Source organism: Marmota marmota, unplaced genomic scaffold, assembly GCF_001458135.2.
Source record: "Marmota marmota marmota unplaced genomic scaffold, marMar, whole genome shotgun sequence".
NCBI lineage: Eukaryota > Metazoa > Chordata > Mammalia > Rodentia > Sciuridae > Marmota > Marmota marmota.
Genome location: NW_025999932.1, coordinates 13,371,533 through 13,386,885, shown reverse-complemented (window position 1 = coordinate 13,386,885; position 15,353 = coordinate 13,371,533).

Here is a 15,353-nt window from a genome sequence, read left to right as displayed (position 1 = left end):
GCTTTGTCCTGGGAGCTATGTTCCAAAATTTCTAGTGTGTGCCCCAAACCATGGATAACACAGAACCCTCCACCTACTGCATTTCACTGTAGATCTCAGCAACCTGAGCCTTTTCACCACTATGACCAAAAGACCTGATGAGAATACATACAGGAGGACAAGTTTATTTGGCTCATGATGGTTTCAGAGGTCTTAGTCTATAGATGGCCGGCTCCATAGTTATGGCCCCAGGTAAAGTAGAACATTATGGTGGAAGACTGTGGTGGAGGAAAGCAGCTCAGGACCTAGCAACAGGAAAAAGAGCGAGGGCTCAGCTCACCAGCAACAAAATATAAACCCCAAAGGCACCCTCCCAGAGACCTGCCTCCTCCAACCACACCCTACCTCCCCATGGCTACCACCTGCTTAGTCAGTGGGTTCACCTACAGATTAAGCCACAACTCATAATTTAATCATTTCACTCTAAATGTTCTTGAGTTGTCTCACAGATGAGCTTTTGGGGTACACCTCATATCTAAACCATGATACTCAGCTTATAATTTTTCCTTTCCTTGAGTTGAGAACTTTTGCCAGCTTCTCGTTGGCATATCCAAATTGTTATCAACACTACTCTTACATTTGGGGCCATTATTAATTAAAATGAGGGTGACCTGAACCCAGCATTGCAATATGACAACAATATATCTGAAGCCAAGATGACCAAGTGACTAGTGGGAAGGTAGCACACCCAGCATGGATACGCTGCACAAAAGGGTGATTCATTTCCCACGCAAGATGGAACAGGATGGTGCAAGTTTCATCACAATACTTGAAACAGAATGCAATTTAAATCACATGAAGTGTTTATCTCTAGAATACTCCATTTAATAATTTTGTCCACAGTTTACCATAAGTAACTGAATGTGTGGGAAATGGAACAGCGACTCAGGGGAGACTACTGTAGTATTAAAAGTAAAATTGAAAAACCGTGGAGTATATTGAAAATATCCAATCCACATAACACTGTTTTATTCTCACAGGCCAGTTCTCATATCAAATATAAATATGCAAATTAATGCTGTATAAAATAGGCCAGTGCAATTATTTCTTTACTTTACAAACAATGTTAATATTTTATGATTACAAAGTAATACAAGATCTTATTCAGAAAAATATAAGTTACTTAAAATCCATACATTATAGAATTCAACCCTGAGATTATTTTGATCTATTTCCTTTCATATTTTTATGCCTTAGCAATTAGGGTAAATTTTTGAAAAATGCTTTAAGAAATTGGAATCATATATCTATCAGTGGAACTATGTATATTAACTTCTTAATAACCATTCTATAAAAACATGATTTTAATAGCTGCATGTAATTCTGCATTTTCGTAGTTTTGGTCATTCTCAACTTTTCTTTTTCAAATTTTCCACTCATATAACACTGAGATTTATATTTTGTAAGTAAGTAGCATTTATGTGGCTTTGCATACCTGTTGGAGAGAAGACAGTAAGCTGCTTTGGTTACATCTTCCCAAAAAAAAAACCAGAAAGAAAAAAATAATACTGTCAAAATGACATAGAAGCAGTTAAATGATTTGTGGAAAAATAAGAAAAATTGATTTACCCATGTAATCAAAGGAAATTATATGGGTCTTCTAGAAGCGCTCCACCTGACCCTGGATTATCGTTTCTTAAGACAGTGGGAGCACACCTGCTGGCTGACCGCCCTCAGCTGAGTCTGAAGGCCCTGTTCTCTGTGAGACCTTGCCCCAGTGTGATATGATCTGGGGGCCAAGCAACAGCTAATAATGCTTCTGTGCAGGCAGAGGCCATGCCTTTTGACTGGCAGCAACTCTTCGGCTTCGCTCTGAAGCACCCAGTAGGGTCAGCTGAGGGCTGCATCCTGGGGCACCCCAGTTCCTTCCTCCCTGGGCTGCCTTCTGCAGCCTCCCTTCCCCAGGGCTGTTCCTCACGCCCAGCTCTAAAGTCTCTGCTTTCCAGGGAGATGGCCTGACCTGGAGCCCCAGGTGCCAGCCTCCACAGCCTGAGCGTTCCCTCTTAGTACCTGGAGATTTGCCTTCCTGTCTTGAGCTCAGCTATATTTTTAAAAATATTTTGGGCAATTTTTCTACTTGTTTATGACTGAAAGGAATCTGTGCTCGCTCGGCCAGTGGAGTTAGCAGAGAAGAACCTGCCGTGAGCTGGCTTCTGGGGCCTTTTATCATCTGGGGCCCCACCTCACTCCCTCCATTTCCAGGCTCTAGAGTCCCCTGGTTAGCTCTCACTTCCTTCCTGTTCTTGAGGATGTTTCCCTCCTTCGTCTCTTTCCTAAACCTTCCCCTTTGTCTTCATTTCCTTTAATAAAGCTTTTTCTTTGCTTTTTTATGCTTTTTTTTTTTTACATATTTTACCTTTCTATTGAATTTTAGTTCTCAATTTTTAATCTTACACTTATGGTTGGATTGTTTTCATCTTATTATTTGGTATTGGTGTCCAGTTTTTAAATCTTTTATTTTAAACCTTGTCAATTTCAACTATGTCCTAAGCCCCACCTTTCATTTTTATTGACAGTCTACATTCAATTTTCTGTCATTTCTCATTGTCGTCATGTCATTTCTTTCCTTTAGTTTGAAGCAGACTTGTTTTATTTCTGTTATTTTTAGCCACTATATTGTCTCGAAAAATTCCTCCTGCACAGTTTTTTACTTGTTGAAATTATACTGAGATCCCTTTGAGGCTTTGTATATGATTAAATTCTTGTAAAACTTTCAAGAATACCTGAAAAGAATATGTACTGTCTTATTAAATTATACATATATATGCATATATATACACACACATACATATACAGAAAATATAGAAATATCATATATATATATATATATATATATATATGGCATACATATAACAGTTTACCTACATATATATCCCTATATAGAATCATTTAATTTCTACATACATGAGTGTAACTATACACACATACATATAGAATGATTATATATATGCACATATATAAACATAATTTATCAGAGTGCAGAAGAATCTGTCTATAATGTGTTTCTACAATTCATAACAATTCTTAGCTCACATATTTTGGTCATTTATTTGTGCTCATGACTTCTATATTCTTCATTGATGGGACTATCATTCTCAGTATTAAATGACTCTTTTTGAATCATTGAATATTTTTGCTTTAAAGTCTCCCATTTTATCTTTGTTATTATTATGATTATCATTATTATCTTGTGGTTAGGGGGCTCAAACCCAGATCCCTGAGCCTGCTACACAAATGCTTTGCCATGATAGGCTATGATTTCTTTGAAATCCATGTTGGAAATGCAGCCACATTTACTTGACTCTCTTTTATGTCATCTGAAGCTCTTCACATTTATGTGCTTCCCTTCTTCCTCCTTCCAGTCCTTTGTTTTAATTATCTGGAGTGACAACTCTGGATTTGAGATCAACTAGGATTCTCCCTTCATTTCACTGGTGATACACTATTACTATAGTTAGCGCCAGATCTATACACAAAGGAGGTAGGACAGTAAAAATTCACCCAACTGAAATCTGTCATCCTAATCTGGAAACTCCGAGTCCCTTTCAGAGTCAGAGTCCTCACAGTTCTGCTGTCATGCTCACATGTATCTGATCATTTAAATTATTCAAACAGTTGTGGTGTGTGAAATAAGAAGACATGAAGATAAAGAGGAAATTAGGACCTCACAAATTAGTGTCTGAAGGCCATGGGGACAGCTTGCTTTCAGGATGTCATCAGCTCCTGTGAATAATAGGTAGCTCGTTGAGAAAATAAATAAACAAATAAAGGAGTGACGACTTTATCAGAGCTTTAGAAATGCAACTATCTTTGAGTTTAATGTGCAAGTAGCTACCCCATCATGAAAGACTCCAAGGAGTGGAGGAAGGAAGAAGCCTTCTGTGGCAGATAGAGATGGCTTGATTTTTTTCTTAATTGAAGAATATAATTTTAAAATATTTCTGTGCAAGAGCACTGGCAATTTTAATATCAAGGTAGCAGTGATTGAATAAATATAAAAAATTCTTTGCTGGAAAGGAGAGATGGTGCCTTCACAAATCCACGGTGCTCACCTTATCAGAGGCACAGCCAGGTGCTATGCCCTCCCCTGCTCGTTTCAACACCTACAGGTGTTAGGCTACAAGAAGTCATCAAATCCTTACAAATCAGGGCACCCCACCTAGGAGCCCCGCCAGGAAGCCTGCCAGTTAAGTTTTAAGCAGAAGCACATACATTACTGTTCTTCTAAGAAGCCACTGCTGATGCTTAGCATTCTTATGTGCAGCTGTAAGTCACAGCCCATCCCTGCCACCCCACGCAGCTCCCCTTGTGGAGGCAGCAACAGAAGCTCAATGCATTAGCTTAGCCGCTAAAGACTGAGGGTGCCACAGCCAGGACCCTCTGCTAACATCTTCATTTTCTTTGCTGTCTAGGAGAGACAGCCATCTCTAGGTGAGGTCATGAAATTTGGAAAAGGTATACAGTACATTCACCACCACACAGTGATGCTGCATATCTTGGTATTACTAGTCATCAGCTTTCCTAGAAGTTATCAGAGCAAATGTTCACTAATTTTTAATAGCCTCCAAACTCAGATTACCAAGATATCCATCAGAGTGGGACCCATGACTCAGAATGTCAGGAGGGACTCTCCTATACCTTTACCACCTTCTAAATCTACCACCAGCGTGATGACAATTCAAGTCTCTTCACTGTCTCCTTTCTTCTTTTCTTTGTAGGCTTCTTTCCATTCTAAAAACATTCATTATGCCTCTTCCATGAGCCAGGCAAATACTAAATGCTAAAGTTCAAAGACTAGGGTCCTTCTGAGCCAAAAAGACTTCAATGTTTCCAGTGATCCCTTCAGCATTCACCAGACATGAACCCCAGAATAACCCCCAGGGAACCACCCTCAGCCATCTGAGCCTACAAACCCCAAATTTCCTGCCTTTCTTGCACACAGTCTAGTGTTGATCTGTACTTTGCTCCATGCTCAGACACTTTGGGCCAAAACAGTCTTCCCTCTTCCTTATGCCATGGCCCAAGAGGATAGATCAGCTCTACCTCCCACCGTACACCACGGAGCATCCTGGTATCCAGCTCAAACATAAGCCTGGCTTCCTAATTGCCTGGCATTGAAGGTCATATGCATCCTTTCCCTCTTTGATCCTCTACTATATACTGAAGGTCCTTAAGGTCAGGATAATTTCTGCCTGCTCACCTTTGCTCAGCCTGATCCACAGTAGATACTCAACATATATTTGATGGATGAATTAGTGAGCAAAAACATCAGTGACAGAGAATGAACCCAACTCTTCTCAAGCAAGCCACAAAAAATCCCATAGTATCCTCAACGACCCATGTTCTCATGGGTCCCCAACAGACTGAGCTCTCTAGATGCCTATTTTTTGGTGAACTATGAACACCTGTTCCAAAACACCTTCTGCTTAACCTTTCAGTTTAACATACCCAAACTGAAATTCATTACCTGCTTTTTCACCACCAGCCCTCCAAATCTGTCTTTCCTTCTGAACTCCCTTAAGTCAGGACCTGCAGACCCACAGGGTCACCCAAGGTAGAACCCCTAGGGGCCTACAGCAACCCTTTCCAACCTGGTGACAATTTCCAGAGTCTGTTCCTACTCCCCATTCCCAGAACCACCACCCAGTTTAGACAGTCATTCTGTCTCACCTTGTTTGCCAGAGGGAGATTTTACACCTATTTTAACCTTCACAGAAATACTATGAAGCATTTTGACTTTTTTCCTCATTAGAAACTGAGTATCAGAGAAAGTAACCAATAGCCCCTTAATAGCTATAAAGTTGACAAATACTGAAACTATATGAAGTCAGCTTCATCCAAAAGCTCAAGTTCAATTCTGCAATGATTGTTTTCCCAGTGTCCAAAGTCTCTCCTCAGTCCAACCCCCCTATTCAAAGACTCCATCATGTCACTTTCCTGCGTAACCTTCTTAATGGTGACTGTTGATCTTAGGATCAATATAACATTCTGTAACATGGCACTTAGGATGCATCAACCCACCTCACCTCACTCTCCACAAAATCTGTCCTATATTCTAGGGATATGGAATTGCTGGAGAATTCCTCCAAATGGCCTGGGGAGAAATATGCCTACTGGGTTGTCAGGAGAGGGCAGAGTTGATTAAGACAATAAGGAAAGAAGCAAAAAACACCAAAAGACCTGGGAAACCTTCAGGGTGAAGGGCCTCCAATAGAAAAATAACCATTTGGGCTAGGGATGCAACTGCAGTTCTACCTCCACGGCAGAAGGAGAGTGGTGAGAAGGAAGGAATATTGAAAGAGAATTCTTTGAAGAACCACACAGTCTGAAAGGATGCTAGCTGAGAAAGTGCAACCTGATGTTCAGGTGCCACCACTACAATGAAGTCACAAGTTATAGACAGAGGTAGGAGGACATGTCCAGCTCTTCCTAAAGAGAAGGGCTTGTGTCTGTCTATGGTTTTCACCAGGAGGGACATTTTGTGACACTTTCCCTCCTAATCCACCTTTGGAGAGAGAACCTAAGTACATATCACCCACTTACGTAAAAAACGGCAATCTGCCTGAATTACTGAGGTTGATTATAAAGAATAAGGGTAATGATTACGTTTAGTACAATTTTTAAATTTCCATATTTAATTCTGTTAGGATGGGTAATCCTAAACCAATATGTGGTTTACCAGAATACTTGTCTCTCTTATGGTACTGCTACCTTTGGATAGTTTGGTGTCTGAATTATGTGGGAGCTTATTATAAAGGGAAACATTTTCGTTGGAGTTTGGCTTTTTATTTTGTTTTTCAACTCTAAGACTCACTATCTTGTTAGCATGTGGTTCCTGGACTGTCTATGGATTTCCTTGATGGAAGCCTCAAGGTAAATTGGTTTGCTTTACCTCCTGAGATGGTAATTTAGATAGACAAGAAGAATCAGACTCCTGAACACTCTCATTGGCCTCTCATGATCAAATCTTCCCGTAAACAATCAGAAATAGGTAACAGTGGTGGGTTAACTCCTTGTTAGCAAGAAGAAATCTGTCCTAGATTCAGGCTCTGCTATCATTTTAGCCCTACAGTCACCTCCCCAATGCCCACTCATGAGGCCATCCCCATGTTTTCAGGACCAAGAGCAAACTGGCCTCCTGGCCATCCCACCCTTCTTTGCACCCCTCACTAGATCCTGTACTGCATGGGAGATGGTTTGAGGACCCTCAGGCCAATGGTGCAAACTGGTGTTAAACCCCACCTTTACCACTCCTGCTTGAATGGGCACCTCTGAGGCCCAAAGGGGTCTTGGGAAGAAGTTCGTGCAGGTCCTGGAAGCTGTTTTTAGGCAGCGCTTTCTGGGGTCCTGGGTATGTGGAACATGGAGCAGAAGGTGGAGAGGGTCACAGGCTTCAGTAGATACATCTGTCCTGGCCCCACAGAGTCCTTCCCCATGGGAGGTGCACAACCAGAGGGAAATGGTGGAGTCCGGGTTGCCTGGTTCTGGGGGTCTGTTATTGGTGCGCAGCCTCTCTGGGCCTCAGTTCTGTGTAGGAATCACAAGTGTGTCCTTCCCCGACCTCACAGACAAAGCTAGTGAAGGAGGCTGCCTAATTACCTTCTGGAAAGGTAACTGGTTTTCTAGTTGTGACCATCTCCTTAGACAACCATAGGAGGTGTCCGAAGGGCTCCCAAATCAGATAAACTTTGGTTGTTCACAAATGCCTATGTTCAGGACCCCACCTGCTTCATCTCTTCATTTCCAGGCTCTGAAAAAGGAGTTGCGAAAGAAATGTTAGAAGAATGCAGTTGAACAAAAGTTCCCGGATGAGGGGGTGCTGTAAAGCCCCCTCTGCTGCCCTCAGAGCAGGTCCTCTTCCCCACGAGTTACACAGGAGGAAGGCGGGCAGACTGCAGAGGCTTGCTGGGAAGCAGGCGCGGCCCCTGATTTTGTTGCAAACCTTTCTTACCAATAAATCCATCTTTGTAGGCCTCTGCGTACTGGAGAGGTGTCCCTGATCGAGCAGGAGGGGACATCCCACAGAGCGATACTCCCTGTGCAATCGTCTAGGCTGTCAGATGCAGGACGCTCCAAGGAGGCCAGCACATTCCTTCTGCAACTTCCAGAAACTTCACAGCCATGTCAGGGCTCAGCACGTGTCATTAGCTATTTGCTCTGCTGCAGGCTCTGCTCTGGTTTCTGCTCTCGCTGTCCTGCATCACCACAAGTGTAAAGCAGAACTTGTCTCAAATCCTCCTGGAAGTAGTGGAGTGTGAAGAGGAAGTAGATAATACGCCTGACCTGTGTGTGGGTTGGGCTGCATAAACCAGGAGGGGAGCCTGGGCTAATACTATTCAATCTGGGTGAACAAGCCAGTGTTATAAGAAGAAAGGGCAAAAGCACAATGTAAATAGAAATAAATACAAAGGAGAAGTCGTGTCCTAAGGAGAGTCCTAGAATTCAGCCGTAAGCTCTTTTTATTTGAGGGCTCTGACACTGATCTGTTGTATCAATACCAAACACCTAGAAGTTTTTTATACAATTCTTTAAGGGAAAATAAGGTTCTTTGTAACTATAAAGTTATTTGGTTCTCCACGCTTCTCAGTAAACCAGTATAAACACTCATAAAAGTCCTGTTAAGACTGTAAGACTTGGACTGGGGTTGTAGCTCTGTGGTAGAGTGTTTTCCTTAAATGTGGCCCTGGATTCGATCTTCAGCATTACATAAAAATAAATAAATAAAATAAAGATATTGTGTCCATCTACAACTCAAAAATATTAAAAAACAAAACAAAACTGTGAGCCTTTGCAGGTGGCCTGGAACCATGCTCATACCTGAAACAGTGGCTCTGATCAGGGGGAAGGAGCCACGCAGGGGACTGCAGCCCATATCGCTTCTCCTATTGCTAATATTTTATCTCATCCATGATCCAAATATAAACATCTCCTTCTAAGTCATCTCCTCCAGAGCAGACAACCTTACAGCTATGCCTCCTCTGTCCCTCTGTCTCTGCCTCCAACCTAGGGCAAGACTTGGGGTCAACATTGCCCCATGATATTTGCCATCATGTGCCATGCTGATGGTTTCACTACCCCTTCTCACTACAGCACTCAGCAGCTGAGACCAAGAACTATGGGATGGATGGTGGACTGTTCACTGATGTCCCTGCTTCCTTTTCTGGGAGGATTAGGAGTTGTCCTTCCCTGCCCTGTTGAACTTGTAGGGTGGATGAAACCTGAGCAGGAGAGATGTGTCACCTCCAGGCTGATTCTTTAAGATCAAACAAGCTGGATGAGTGTGCCCAACTCTCTTGTGCCCCAGCAGCTAGTGATGCAGAGGAGTGGCTGCTCTACCAGCCTGGCTCTCAGAGTGCAGACGATCCCAGGGTGGTGACTTAGTGAGGGCAACCCCAGCTGACCTGTGACAGAGACACAGCATGAAGAGAAAATAAAGCTTTGCTGTTTTAGTCCACTGTCCTGAGTGACACAGAGTCAAACGCGAGCGAATTCCAGAAGAAAGGAAAATACATTTGGCTTTGCCTTGGAATACTTGACTTTTAGCTCTTCCTCTTCCTGGAAGTGAGTTATTAGCCAAGTTATTTAAACCGTGGAGCCTGGGCCCCGCCTCACACGGGGTCCTTGGAAAGAATAAAAGTGAGATAATACGGGCTTCTGCCTTGCAAATAGAAATATCATCACCAAGGGGGTTCTGAAAACGTGAAGGAGCAAGAACTAGGGCTCATCAGCTTCCGTGTCCCCCAGTGACTCTCCTTTGTTATGGACAGCAGAGGCAAGAGTGACATCTGACTCATATGAGACAACCGGGGACCTGCTGAGGATCACGATAGGAAGAGGACAAATAAAGAGAAAGAATGGGTCCTGTCCTGTGGAGGTTGCCCTAGAAAAAATAAGACCAAATGTCTTAGAATGGTCTTCAGAACCCTTTCAGGGTAACATCAGAAAGGAGAAAGTATGGAGGACTCTCAGCCAGAAGAGAAGCAGAGAGCCCTGAAGTCCATCAGGCAGGTGTGTTGGGAGCTGAGCACGGGGCAGGGTGCCAGTTGCAACACTGTGTGATCACACACACACACACACACACACACACACACACACACACACACAATCTCAAACAGCCCATGATGAGGTCCTTGTCATTTTTCTTATGTTTTTCAATGAGAAAACAGAGGTTCCGGAAGGTGGAGTAACATCACAAGCAACATCTAATGCCAGCCCTGGGTGACTTCAAAGTCCGGGTCTCTGGCCAGCCACACTCCTGCCGTTTTAAGGGCTCTTTGAAGTGGCACTTCCCATCACTCGTGCACCTGTAAGTGCTGGTGGCAGGCTGCATTAAAGCCCCTGCCCTCCCTCCTTCTCTCTCAAATGAGGTGGCTAAATTTTCTCCTCACATAGCCCTTTGGCAGCCCGTGCTGCCTGCAGGGCCTAATTGAGCCGGATTCTCTGGGGGCCCCCGCTCTGCTATTTCCTGATGAGCAAGGGGAGAAAGGAGTGGAGAATGCGACCGTTCTCATTAACCAGGGACCCCCATCTGTCATTCCTCTTATAGGCATCATCACTATTTTAATTAACCATCTTTACCATTGGGCCTGCAAATAATTGTTCTCTGCATTGTTCAAACCACTAGGATGGCTACTTTTAAAAGTGCAGGTTTCCCTCCATCAGCCATTGCTAATTAAAACCCAAGATGCTTTAACTCCCTCTGCAGAAGGCCACAAGTCAGGTAGGATGCGACCCTCATTAGCACAGGGAAGATTACAAGCCCTGCTGTCATTATCCAGGCCGCAGGACCCTTCTGAAGTCACCACTTGCTAACAGGGAGTGTTGATCCGAGGTAGAGCTTTGCCCTACAGAGCAAAGCGAAAAGACAATTTTTTTTTTACTCCAGCAAGGGAATGAGATAGCATTTACCTTCTGAGGTGGAGGGGACTTTTCTAGTTAAGCAGCAGGTAAAAAGCAAAGGGTAAGGATGTCCCCAAAGTCTGACTGTGCAGAAGGTTGTCTGCAAAGGAGTTCAGTAAAGAAAGCGACACTGGGGGTTTGGGGCTGTAGCCCAGTGGTTGAGTACTTGCCTGGAACATGTGAGGCATTGGGTTTGATCCTCAGCATCACATAAAAATAAATAAATGAACTATAGGTATTGTATTGTGTCCATCTGCAAGTAAAAAAAAAAGAAAGAAAAAGAAAGAAAGAAAAAGAAAGAAAGAAAGAAAGAAAGAAAGAAAGAAAGAAAGAAAGAAAGAAAGAAAGAAAGAAAGAAAGAAAGAAAGAAAGAAAGAAAGAAAGAAAGAGAAAAAGAAAGAAAGAAAGAAAGAAAGAAAGAAAGAAAGAAAGAAAGAAAGAAAGAAAGAAAGAAAGAAAGAAAGAAAGAAAGAAAGAAAGAAACACTGAGACTCGGGGTCATGGAGACCAGACTTCCAGGATTGTTCTAGAGAAAGGCCGTGGAGGTCTGAGACAGATGTGATAGGGGGCCGAGCAAAGTAGGTGGGAATCTTTACTGGGTGTTACAGAAACAGCAGCACAAAACTGCTTCAGATGCAAGGACAGCACAGGACAGCCAGGTGGGGCTACCATGTGACCACAGGTGACTTGATGTAGCCCAAAGGCTGCACATGGCTCCAGACTGTGGAGAAATGTATGGCCCAATGGTCTTCTGGCCAGACAATGGCCAGAGCACATATAAAAACAGATTTCTGACCTCTCACCATCACCAGGCTGCCCTGGAGACCACCCAGTCAGGCCAGGAATCCAACCTGCCATCTATAAGTCCATCTTGAGGACGTCAGAGCACTGTCTCCACCAACAACCCAAGAGGTCAAACACCATCTCCAGTGGTAGTCAGCCTCAAATGGCCAAGACTAGATTACTAATTGATAGCTTCACTAATCTCCCCCTGACCACTCCAACTTCAGGACCAACCCTAGAAGCCACATATGCTCCCTAGCCAATGGCATGGGCACCCCACTTCCAGTTAGCGGCTTCCGTTTCCCCAGGCCAACAGGACATTCCTGAAGCCATTTTTCCTTTGTCTGTAAAGCTCCCCCTCCACTCCCTCCATCTTTGAGACTCTTCCAAACACAGAGACAACATTTGATTCCCATATTATAGCAAGTGCAAATAAATATGCTTTGATCATTGTTTATTCTCATATTTCCCTCTATTTTCCACCCCAGGGCTTATTGGAGGCTTCCCTCCCCCAGCCACCATATCTTTCATGTCATGGTTGATCACTTCCCATGTTCCTTAGGTAAGACCCTGTGTTTCTTCTAAAACCATCCCTGGCTATATCCCAGGTTAACTGGAGCAGGTAAAAAGCAAAGGATTTTGTGATAGAAATTACCCCAAATCATAGCACCTTCATACAACACGCATTTATTATCTTACAGTTTCTAGGCATGACTGAGCTGAGTGTCTCTGTCCCGAATATTTTTCAGGCTTCAACCAGGAATCCTCTGAGAGCTCTAGTCATCCTGGGCTCCACTGGGCCAGAATCTCCAAGCTCACTTGATGGTGGTTGGTGGGCTTGTCTGTCACAGGCTGTTGGACTCAGGGCCACCTCCAGTTCCTTGCTACATGAGCCTCCCCACAGGCGCTCCACCCTGGCAGCTTCACCAGAGTGAGCATTGGAGAAAGTGTCCTCCAAATCGAAGTATTTTATAATCTAGATTCAGAAGGGACATCCCATCCATTTGACCGTACTCTGCTCATTAGAAATAGGTCATCAGCTCCAGCTAATGACCTGCACAGGAGCCTGGAGACCAGGAAGGGGATTGTTGGAAGCCATTTTAGAAGGCTGCATACCACTTTATCTGGGCTGCTGCCTCCCTCTCTTACTTCCCCCCAGATCACCAGCAATGTCTTCCTCCTTTTCCTCTTTGAGTAAACACGAAAGGGCTCCATTTTTCTTCTTCACATCCTATCAGGTCCTTTTCACTGTGAGCAAGACCGAGCGGCCATTGTTCTTTATGGACTTGAGGAAGACTGTTTTGCTCGAGGCTGCTGATGGCAGCCACAGCGGAAGCTCAGGTTCTCATTTCTCCTTCCAGTGTCCTCAGATCACCAAACACGTGCAAGTTCTGCCTGCAATTCTGCCCTGGGCTGTTGGGAGGATCATTTGGGTCCACAGATGTGAAAGTTCCCCCCAAAGCTGATGATGGTTGTTTTGGGACTGCCCTTTTGGGACTAGAGTGGCTTTGATTCTTCTAATTGCACCACGATGGCAGTTTCCATTTTCAGATCTGACATAGTTTTCGGCTCTCCAATCATGGCAACATCCTTGGGTATTCTGAACTGATCTGGGCTGATCTGGGGTAGCTAAATGACAGGGTGGACACAAAGAGATTTTGCCTCCAGCCAATAATCACACCACTGTGAGTGACAATAGGGAATTCTTTCTACCAGCTGAGTGGACATCCGGATCCTTTTAATAACCTTTCCCCAGGCAAAGATTGCTGCCCACATGCAGTCTATTAATAACCTCACCAGGCTTTAATCCTATAAGGCTCATGGCAAATTTCCACTGCATGTTTCTTCCAATTTATTTGGGAAACAAGGAGTGAATCTCCATATGCAAATTAAGGAGACAAACTTTCAAAACAAAGGTACTTCAAAGAAAGGATTTGTATATATTATTTATTTGTCTCCAGTGCAAAACCATGACGTAGAAAAAAGAGCATTGACTTTGGCCTACCTCCATCAAAAAAGCATTTATCATATTCATGACCTCTGATCCTGTAAGCATCATGGGGGTGGGGTGGGAATGCCACATGGCTCTGAAAGGGAGTTTGAGACCCATTTGGGGATTTTTTCTAATATGCATTAAAAATGCAAAGACAATTTATTAATGTGTTTGTCACACTTACTGAGGCAAAGAAAAAATCACAGTTGATGCAGCATGTCCCTAGCATAAGGCCACTGCAGGGAGGGCCAGGACGTCTCACATCCCACATTCCTCCTCCCCAAGGTCCCCGGTGGTGTCCATGCTCCTTCCTGCTGGACTGCTTTATCTCCAAGCATGTCTCCACATCCTGTGCACTCAAATTTGGAGATATGAGGACCATATATTATAGAAATCATTATCCTTAACAAGAGCTAGAAATCTCATTTTAAAATTACGGTGCAATATCTAAAAATCACTGACAGTCACCAAACTTCCTGCTATGCTTTACTCCCCAGTGACCGTTGAACTGCTCATTTATAATGATTCCTTATCCAAAGGCCATAGTCACCTCAAGCCCAAAGCTAAAGCCAAACTCATCCCCTCTGCACATGAATCTCACTGTCTTCTTCTTTCCTTGATGCAAGGATCACAACAAACACATCACTGAGTCACCAGATTCCACAGCTTTCCTTCCCAAGCTTTTCTCAACTGTTTCTTTGGAACTCACCGACCCAGCTTGGGCAGTCTGGCTTCTCTCTTTCCTGACCTGTTTATTATTCCATAATTTCACGTGTGCCCTCTCTCCACTCTGAAGCCAGAGGGATTGCACAAAACACAGATCAGGTAATACCACTGCAACAGTTTCTAGAACGAGGCCCAAGATCTCTCATACCCATTTCCTACCCTTTTAACAAATCCCAAATATGTCAAGAATTCTACCTCTTTGTCCCATCTCCATGGCTTCTATCCTGGCTCGGGCCATCACTCTCTCCTGCCCAGATCATTGCAGTAGCCTCTCCTCTATTTCGCATCAACCCTTGGCCCCTGTGGGTTGTCCTCATTACAGCAGTCAGAGTTTTGAAATATTTTTAAACAAAGTCAGATCATGTCACCCCTCTATTTAAAAATCTTCCAGTTGTTTTCCATTTCATGCATAATAAAAATCCATAAAATGGCCCAGGAGGCCCACCCTGTAGCTCCCTCTCCTTTGCCTGCCCTCTTAGCCTGGTCTCCTAGGACCCCCTGCCCTCTGACTCTGCTCCAGCCACACCAGCCTCCTTACAGTCCCTCAGACACCCAGGCATGCTGCTGCTCAGGACCTTGAAGTTGCTCCTCCCCTGTCTGGAACATTTCTCCCCAGATGCTGCCTCCCTGGCCCCCTTGAGGACAAAGGTCAAATACCACCTCAGCAAGGCCAGCCCAGCAAGTGGCCACCACAGCAGGTGTTCTCCGCCCCCTCCTCTGTCCTGTGGCATCCATCACATCCTATAGTCCACATTTTTTATTTGTCTTGTTGGTCTTCTCACTCCACAAAATATAAACTCACAGAGAAAGGCATTTTTAAAAACTGGTTTGTAACTGATAAATCTTCAGACCCTCAAACACGGCGTGGTGCCAGCACATGCTCAATTCCTCTATGCTGAATGAAGGAGTGACA